Source organism: Rhododendron vialii, chromosome 13a (genome assembly GCF_030253575.1).
Source record: "Rhododendron vialii isolate Sample 1 chromosome 13a, ASM3025357v1".
NCBI classification, from domain to species: Eukaryota; Viridiplantae; Streptophyta; class Magnoliopsida; order Ericales; family Ericaceae; genus Rhododendron; species Rhododendron vialii.
The window spans coordinates 20,374,626-20,384,922 of NC_080569.1; positions in this window are offsets into that span (position 1 = coordinate 20,374,626).

The following is a 10,297-nucleotide window of genomic DNA, read 5'->3' on the forward strand; positions in this document are numbered from 1 at the left end:
CGTATAAAAGATTTCAATGAAATCTATTTAACAAGATCCATATTGATAGGAAATTATTTGCGTAAGCATATGAATTTTAAGCTTGTAATTGCCTTCTTAAAAAATAAGTATTTATTTTCCTTTCGGAAACGGAGCCTAAGGCCTTGTTTGTTTGCTAGTTTTTGGTATTTTAGTTTTGGTAGTGGGTGGAGAGATAAATAAGGTAATGATTGAAAAGAGGGGGTAATGAGTAAAGAGAGATAGAGAGAGAAATGAAATTAATAATTTGATAAATAAGGTAATGACTAGAGAGAGAAATAAGATAATGATTAGAAAAAAAAACTAAAACAAAGTTAAAAAGAGAAACAAACAAAGCCGTCTTTATTGTTTTATATCTTGTTCATATTATCTGATTTTTTGTTCAATTTTTTAATTAATTATAACTGTAACGATCCTGATTTTTGGTAAATAAAAATTTCGTTAAATATTTAAATTTTATTGTAAATACTTAGTATTACTTTTAAAATTCCGTTTTAATTTCTAATAATCCGTTATAATTATATTTTAGTCCTTTAAAATTATATTTCTTGACTAGAAATCCTACATGGCAAGTAGGGTTAGTTTCTAACTAATTAGTTAGAGAAACCGAACTACCAATCCACCTAGTTACAATTCCCTAACCCTAGATGGACCTTTTTGACCGTCTTTGAACCTTATGAACCCCTCTCACCCCTAATTGAACCCTTAGACCTCTAGTAGTAATCATTATACTCCATGTTTAGTCATTTCTACCTCAGTCATCATCGATATTCCTTTACCCATTGGATTATATTTGTTAGAGAAATTTTTATCCCTTGGATAATGGACATTTGACTTGCCAAAGTGTATATATATTTGACAAAACAAGTCAGACCAAAAGAAGTCATTATTTTGCTTCTAAAAGAAGCAACCTTAGTCTTACCATGCATGCAAACCTAGAGTATAGCCTTAAAGCCTAATTATTCTAGGGTTACTTTTCCTAGAAACTTGTATATACTTATATATATATACACGCACACACACACACATGTGTGTATATATATATATATATATATATATATATATATATATATATATATAAGCACATGGTACAAGAGAGAGAGAGGGAGATAGAGAGAGAAAGAGAGGGGGAGAGAGAAACCAAAAGGGAGAGGGAGAGGGAGAGAGGGAGGGAGAGAGATGGAGTGTGTGGTGTGCTTTGTTCACTCCTACAAGCTACCCCTTTAGCCTTAAGCCTATTTATGACTTGACAACCCATTTCTAGTCAATTTATAGCATAGAATCCTAGCTTTTAATCATCCTAAACCTAGCTCTCATTACCCTAGAATTTGACTACAAACCTATACCTATGAATGACTAAACATGGAAGGTTATACCTTAGCCTAATCAAATCCTACCTTAGACTTGCAAGACTTGCCATAATCACTTAGATTCACCTAGAAAGCCTAAGATTCTAGTTAGTTTATAGCCTTAAGCCTAAAAGGATTAGACAAGACAAGTCATGGAAGGCTTTCAAGCATGATTTGACATGACCATGGAGCAAATCCATGGGAAAGAGAGAGAGAGATATGACTGGCCAAGAGGAGAGAGGAGGAGCCAAGAATTTTGCTATAAATAAGATCCCTCAATTGCCATTTCAACCCACACCTTCATCCTTCAACTTCTCTCTCTAGAATTCTTGCATTTTGTTCTTCGTTCTTCCTTGTTCTTGCTTGTTCTTGAGTTCTTCAAGAAACTCATCTTAAACTACTCTTTTGATCCATAAAGTTGAGTAGTTTTAGTCACAAACTAGTTTCGAGAGAAACCTTTCTCTTTCAAAGCTACCGGAAGGCAACCGTAGGAAGTTACTCCACCCAATCGTCAACTTACTTCTCGTAGTCGTCACTACCACCAAGAAGAAAGGTAGAATCCCTAGTCCAATAACTCTACATATAAGCATTGAACCGTATGTTGAAAAGTATAAATATCCGTAAATGTTTTTATTAAGTAGATAAGGTTATCTATCGTTTAGTTTTCATTAAATAGATAAGGTTATCTATCATTTTATAATAATCGGAAATGCACGATTGTCAATAAGTTTATCTTGCTAAAGTATGGGCATATTAAATAAACGACTTTTATTTAAATAAACATATGTTGTTTAGAACTTTCCATAAAAGAAAGAAAGAACAATTTTCAAAAGATAGAACTTAACACTTGATTATTAGTATTCGGATTTTGATCTTTAGATGGTTATGAGCATGTATGCATGAATTGCTTGTATTACTTGTGATAAAGTATAAGTGATTTTCATTCCAAAGGCGTCCGTATATGTGGCGTTATGCTTTACCTAATAATTAGAGCATGATCAGTAATATAGAGTTGGATGACCTTGCTAGTTTAGTTTCAATATTACAATGAATGATTTATGATTATGTATGTGAAAAGTCCTACCGTGGAGTCTATGCATGAAAACGATACACAGAATTCGAGAAAGTTAGAGACATGACACCTGAGATATGAAAAGGCAAGGTGTGGTTTTGAAACCCCAATGTGGCCGGACTTGCCCATTGTGGGGTATGTGTGTGTAAATGAATGATTTTGAAAACCCAATGGGAACCCGAAGCGACGGAACCATTGTGGTATACTCGGAAACCTGGAGCGGCGGAACCGAGGGATGAATTGTGATTTTCGAAAGCCCAAATGGGAACCCGGAGTGACGGAACCATTATGGGAATACTCGGGAACCCGGAGCGGCAGAATCGAGAGTTTTGAATTGTGGATTGGTTATCCGTGGATAGGAGCCAATGCCAAATTCAATATTTTTGTGTGCCAATGGGAACCCGGCGCGGCGGAACCGAGGTTGGGTGTGTAACAAGATGATTTTGAAAATATTGATTTGGTTAATGAAAGGTGAAACCAGTGACACGGTCTACGAAATGTCGCGTAGGAGAAACTCAAAAAATAATGGACACCAACGTTAGTTTGGATAATGAATGTGGATGTGTCATTGTTAACTGTTTTCTCGAATATGTATGAACTATGTGGAAATCATTGAATTTATGATCGTTCGTTCGTAAGTTAAGGGTTAGTGAGTATGAGTTGTTCTATTGAGCTTTTGTAGCTCACGGTGTTACCTTTGGTGACCTTGACATATTATATTGGTGGCGACGCCGGTATAATGTGTCAGATCTTATAGACGAACATGATGAACTCTACACCTTGGAAGCTTTTGGGGCCGAGGAGCTGGCCAGGATGAAGGAAGAAGCGGAGCAGTAGATAGAACCCTTAGTTCCCCCTTGTTTTGTTGTATAAAAGTACTTTTGTTAAGACTATGTGATGAGCACCCAATATTGTAGATATTTGGTGCGACTAGTCCCATTTTATGTTGTTTTAACTTGCATTTATTTAGTTTTTATTTGATACTGCACGTAAGGTGTGTTTTTAGTGCTTTCAGGTAAAACGTGCAAATAAGGCGCATTTCAACGCCATGGATGACTCAAGTGCTTTCAAGTATCCGAAGGCCCTGTCGGCCCCTTAAAATCTGTCTAAGTATGAAAAAATGACTTTCTGAAAAAGTATCAATTTTTGAGATTAAAAATGGCGGTAATTGATTCTTGAATTTTTGTAAGAGTAACTACAAAGTTGCAAGGTTTTATTTGAAGAGCAATGTCATGTTTTGAGCCATTTTCTCTTGAGAAAAATGTGCAGTTTTCTGTTTTGTACTAAAAGTGGGGGGTTGACATTTTGATTTAAATAGAATCTTGAAATTCTGGTAATGCCATTGTTTCCAAATGGGGGTAATTTCTTATTTTCATTAAATAAATTAAAGTAAAGGAAAGGTAAAAGAAAGGTTTAAAATGAAGCCTTTACTTAAGTTTAGAGAATGAAAATAAGATGCTGAAGAGCTATGAAGTGCTGAGAGCTATTTGCTGAAGCTGAAGCCAACTTGAAATCTGCAGTTTTGAAGATTGTTATCGATAACTCCCAAGATGGTATCGATACCATTTGTTCCATCTTGGTCCAGAAGTTGTCCAGACCCGAGGGTAGCGATACCTTTCTCATATGTTATTGATACCATGCTTCTCCGGGGGAATATTTGAAGGATGTTATCGATACCTTTGCTTATGGTATCGATAACATTGGTCTCCAGCAGATATTTTTACTGCTTTTTAGACTTTTCATTTATGGAATACTTGCCACTTTTGGCAAGTTCAGGGATATTTTGTGGAGAGAAAATGCTGAGTTGTATAAATACTCTACTCTCTCTCTCTTGTAAGTAAGTAAGTAGTTAGCTTAGGATAGTCTTTCTCCATTGTTGTGCTTTCAAGCTTTTATCTTTAATTTGTCAAGAACTCAAGTAAGTATTTGGTTTCGTTTAATTTGTCGTGTATTAATGTTGTAGCTACGGACTAGATTCTTCTTTAAATCAAGTTTATTTTCATTTCTATCGGTTAATCATGTTTTCTTCCTTTAGCATGTTTTCTAGTCTTTTCCTTAGGTGTGAGAACTCATTTAGGCTTGGCCATGGGGTGAATAACGCCTCGCGACTTTGGTTAATCTTGCCTTTCTCAACTTAAGACTTGAGGTTTGGTTTGGAAATGTGAGTGGTTCGCCTTTTATGTAACAAAACTTGTCGATGTTAACCTCCGGTGATCATGTGCTCACTCACATGGTTCCGTGAGCTATGTCTCGCCTCGTGTTTGCCAAAAGAACCGAAGAACTTGCTCGCTTTCCAAACCATGCTTCTAGTTCTTGACCTTGATATTTAGTTTGAACGCAAGTCTTGGCGTTGTTAATCTCCGGTGATCATGTGCTCGCTCACATGGTTCCGGGAGCTATGTCACGCCTTGTGTTAAGCTTGTTGTTCAAACTCTATGTTAAGTCTAACCATTTTCATAGCTAAATCTTCCGGTTGATAGCCTATGTCGTGCGATTCAACCGTGTTTTCGTTGATAATTGTTAGATGGCTTAAGTTACGGGTGTTAGTAACTACATTGCCTTGCCGCCTTTAATTCTTAGTTCAAACTCTTTTTCTAGTCATTTTCATAAGGGCAATTCTCACCTTTCAAAGGAAAACTAAAAGTTGGCCGTCTAAACGCCGGAAACCCTTACATCTACAATCCGAACAAGCTATATTCGAACTCCCTGTGGATCGACTCGGACTTCCTCACTATACTATGCAAATCTTTAGTTGTAGTCCGGTTAATAAATAATTGAATTTGACGGCCGTTTGGTAAACTTCAACGACTACCGAATGGGCGCGATCACTATGATATAATATCGTGTCAGACTCTATTTATATTTTCAATGAAAATATCTATTTAACATTCTCAAAATTCGGAACGTTACAATAACTAAAAGCAACAAAAAGATTCATTGAAGACGAAAAAAATACTCCATCACACAGTTGTTTTTTAGTCTAAAGTATCATCGTACATGAATTTTTTTTAACATCGGTCAACATTTTTTACTTTTTTGATTTCTTCTGTCAAGACGAATAATTAACTCCAAAATTATAACAAAAAACTCAACAAAAATGGTAAAATAAATTAAAAATAATACCAAAAAAATTTAGACAAATACAAAATTGGAGAATGGAGCCTCAGTGGCGGCTTCAGAAATTTACCTCAGAATATTTAAAAATTACATTAATTCTACTAGCTTCATTAACCAACTATTTAGGTACAAAATTCATATAGTAGTATAAGTAGTGTAGTAAAAAAACATGACCTCCATTAAAAAAAATGTTTACGCAAAATAATAACTTATATATATATATATATATATCAGTCTGGTTTCTATTCACACCTCTTCCTGTCCGCACTTCTCCTTTCCCGATCGACTTTCGATGATCCGAGCCGCTCAATGGGTTCAGAACGTGATTTTAAGGGCATTCTCAAGAAATCGGCAAAAAAAACACACCGGGAATGGCTTGATTTGAGCAGTTTTTTATTAAACCATTCAATAAAATACAAACAAAAATTGTTCGGATAAAGCCCTTCCCAATCATTTTTTTTGCCGATTTCTCGTGGGTATCCTTAATCACGTTTTGATCACATTGAGCAGTTCGGATCATCAAAATTCGATCGAAAAGGGAGAGGTTCTGACGGAAAGGGGTGTGGACTTGATCCGGACTGATATATATATATATATATATATATATATATATATATATATATATAAGTATTTGTCAATAAAAATTCATTCGTGTGGACAATCTTGTAGGAATGAGGGAGTAAAATTTTACAGTTTTATAGACGAGTTTTCATATTTTGAGCCAATATCAAACCAAAGTACTAATTCTGGAGAATAGATTAGAGATCGAAGACCTTTTTAAAATATTCTCTTCTTTCGAATGGTATGATGAGATTTTCCATTGTTGTCTTGAATTCGAAGAAATTTTGTTTAGGTTGATAAGGTTTTGCAACGTGGTTAGTTTTCTTGATATTGTCCATGATTCTATAAGCTAACTAAACAAAAACAACTAACGTAGTGAAGGTTATGAATACAAAATTGACACATTTTGATCATCGACGATGAACATTGACAGAGAAGGCAGAGCACAATATGTACATCGATAGATTCATCTTTTTATTTTTTTTAGTTATGTGTTGTGATTCGGTTGTATGCAAGTGGTTCAATTATTTTTAGGCCGAGTGTTTATCTATTTTTGGACTAAATGTTTGAAAATATAAGATTGGGTATTCAAAAAGGAAACGGATCTTTTCCGGTCCAAAGGTTTGGACTGAACGAGACCGTCCATGTATGGACCGTCCAATATTTGCGCAATGAATGGTTAAGACTTGTTCAAAAAAATTTGGTAAAATGACGGCCAATAACTGGCGGATATTAATTATCAAAACATGTCATTAGCTATCATTTTCCCGAAAACCCATCGAAGAGTTAACTCTTACATGGAAGAGTTACAAATCCGAACCACTGATTTTTCCAATAGACGGTCTCCATCTGGACTATCTCGTCTAGGGCTGTTAGCCAAGACCGAAAAATCGATTGAAACCGGAAAAACCGGGCCGGATCGAATTTTTTAAACCGGTTGAATAATTTCGACCGGAAATATAATTTCGATCCGATTTATGTATTTTAAAAACCGGTCGAAACCGGACCGGTTATATATATATATATGTATAATATATACATACATATATATAAAAACATAGGGAAGGGGTTGAATTATGGGTTTTTCGTGGATATTTTGTGTTGTATATTGGTTTAATAAATATATTTATTATATAAAAAACTGTTTTTATGAGTTAATTATGTTTTTATGGGTTTTTTATTTTATTTTATGTATTGGGCTCAAAATTGAAATTTTTTTTTGTTGGGCCCAAAAAAAAGAAAGAATTGAATTATGGATTTTTGGTTGATATTTTGTGGGTTAAATTGTGATTTTTTTGATGTGTTGGGTCCAAAATATGGCCCATGAATAAAAACCGGACCCAAAATCGGTTGAGCCGGTCGAAACCGGACCGATTTATCTCAACCGGTTCCGATTTCTAAAAATCTCAAACCGGATAACCGATTTCGACCGAAAAATACACTCAAACCGGTCGAAACCGAACTGGTATCACCCCTAGTCTCGTCTAGTCCAAACTTTTGGACTGGGGAGGATCTAGACCTATTCAAAAATTGACTAACTCAAAATTGCTACGTGTATTCTTGGAAAAAAAAATGTAAGGCTGTTCAATTAAACACATGGCATGGCTGTAGAGTCGCCACTAACGGTGGCGACAGAAATACATAAAATTATCATTGGGTCATTCTTAAACTTAAAGTTCGGGGATATTCTTATCTTAAATAAACATATATATTGATGAAATGACTTCTAATCTATTTTTAACAAGAGTAGTGCTACATGTACCGACCTCCCCGGTACCGAAATCGTACCGCCGGCCGCCATGTGGACCCTTACACGAAAAAAGGGTGCTCGGATCAAGCACCTTACACACCTCGGATGCCGTTGATTCCCGCGTTGGCCCCCTCGTTTTTTTTTTTTAAAATTTTTGGACGGCTCGGATCGGCCGTCCGGTGGCCGGAGACGGCCCACCGGCGGCCGGCGGTACGATTTCGGTACCGGGAGGTCGGTACCAATATCATTTCTGTATCAGTAATACTCCATTTTTCCGGACTTCAGAAAAAAAATATACCACATAACTACCCGAAATTCTACGAATTGCATACGATGAGTTTTTATATTTTGGAATCATTGCGTAATAGTTTCATTATTAATAGTACCAACCACTTTCTTTTTAATAAATGTAACCAAGCCATTATTGTAACCCTCCAATTTTTGGAACATTAATAAAATATTTAAATGACAATTTTTTCAGAAGGCCTTCATAGATGTACTAAATCACTCTTTCAAAAGCAAATGTCATCATATATATTACAACCATATCAAATTTAATTCAAAATTTTCAATTTGTCAACATATTACAATTCCCAAATAGACTTTATGCTAGAATTAAGGATATGATTTAGTCAATATTTGATTTGGTCAATAACCTTAATTGTGTAATCTTATTTTATGCCATAAGTGTAGAATATTTCCATGTAATCTTGTATTCTTTCCTTGTTAATGTTTGTACTATATATATTGTACAACTACGATGAATGGAATTATCAGAAAATTACTCCACAATTGTGTTTATTTTCATGGTATCAAAGCCATCTTCAATCTCCTTTTCTTAAACTCTAGGAATTGAAGTAGGTCATGTATTCACAATTGTTGGTGTTTCTGTTCATATCATTCCGCTGCAAAATTTTCTTCTAGTGCCGTCATGGCTGAAGTAAGTGGTGCTAAATCACCAAAGAAGAACGAATCTTCGACTATTGTGTCTGGTCTCCATATGCAGGAAACATCCTCTCTCATCACTCCGGAACGGCTGGACGGTACCAATTATGTGGAGTGGTCTTTGAATGCCCGAAATAAAATCCGTGGGAGAAAACGTTGGGGTTATATTTCGGGTACCAAGGCTGCTCCATCAAATAAAAAGTCTGGAGAGTATGAAGAATGGAAGGATGAAAACTGTTTGGTCAAATCTTGGCTTCTTGATGCGATGACAAAGGATATTCGGTCTCTCTTTCTTCGATTGTCTACGGCAAAGGAGATATGGGAGGCAGTTAAAAATACGTATTCGGTTGATCAAGATGCATCAAAAGCCTATCAACTTCATTGCGAGGTATTTTCTGTCCGCCAGAATGGAGGTTCTGTTATTTCTTACTTTGGCAAACTACAGAAAATATGGCAGGAACTTGATGATATTGATGCATGTATTATGGAGTGTGCTAATGATATTGCTATATACACCACAAAGGTTAATTCCGAACGGGTGTATAAGTTTTTGGCTGGTCTTGATCCTCATTTAGATGGGGTTCGAGGTCGTGTACTGTCTACAAAACCACTTCCTGATATACAGGCAGCTTATGCTATAGTGTGTTCGGAAGCTAATCGCCAAGATGCTATGCTTGGAGAAAATATTGGAGAAGGGACTGTAATGGCTTCTCGGAAGATGACCATCTCAAAGAAAGATAAAAAATGTACTCACTGTAATGGTACTGGTCATACGGTGGACACGTGTTTCCGACTTCATGGGTATCCAGAATGGCATCCAAAGGGTAAGAAGGCATCTCATAAGGAGGCGAACTCTGATCCAAAAGCAAATCTAGTCACAACCCTTGCATTCACTGCTAAGTCTTGTATGTCTTTTACTGGAAATAGTAATTGGATAATTGACTCTGGCGCAACAGACCATATGACTTGTGATCGTTATAAGTTTAGTCATTTATCTCCTAAATGTTCCAAAGCCACTATCACCACTGCTAATGATGTATCATCTCCGGTTATTGGAGTTGGTACAGTTCCATTATCTTCCACGTTAAAAATCCATGATGTCTTATTTGTGCCGTCGTTAAATTGTAATATTCTCTCTGTGAATCAATTAGCCAAATCTCATGATTGTGTTGCTCTATTTTTTCCTACTCACTGTGTCTTTCAGAACATCCATACTCGGGAGAAGATTGGCAGTGGTAGACAAATGGGCGGATTGTACTATCTTGAAGATGGATTCCAACAATCCGATAAAAAAGGGCACGCTCTTGTGGTAAATGGAGATTCGATGAATAAAAAAAAGGAGGAAATTTGGTTATGGCATAGGAGATTGGGACATCCTTCTTTTGGCTATCTTAGGAAATTATTTCCATCCTTGTTTCATGGATGTAATCTTTCAGATTTTGTTTGCGAAACTTGTGTGAAAGCAAAAAGCCATCGTACTAAATT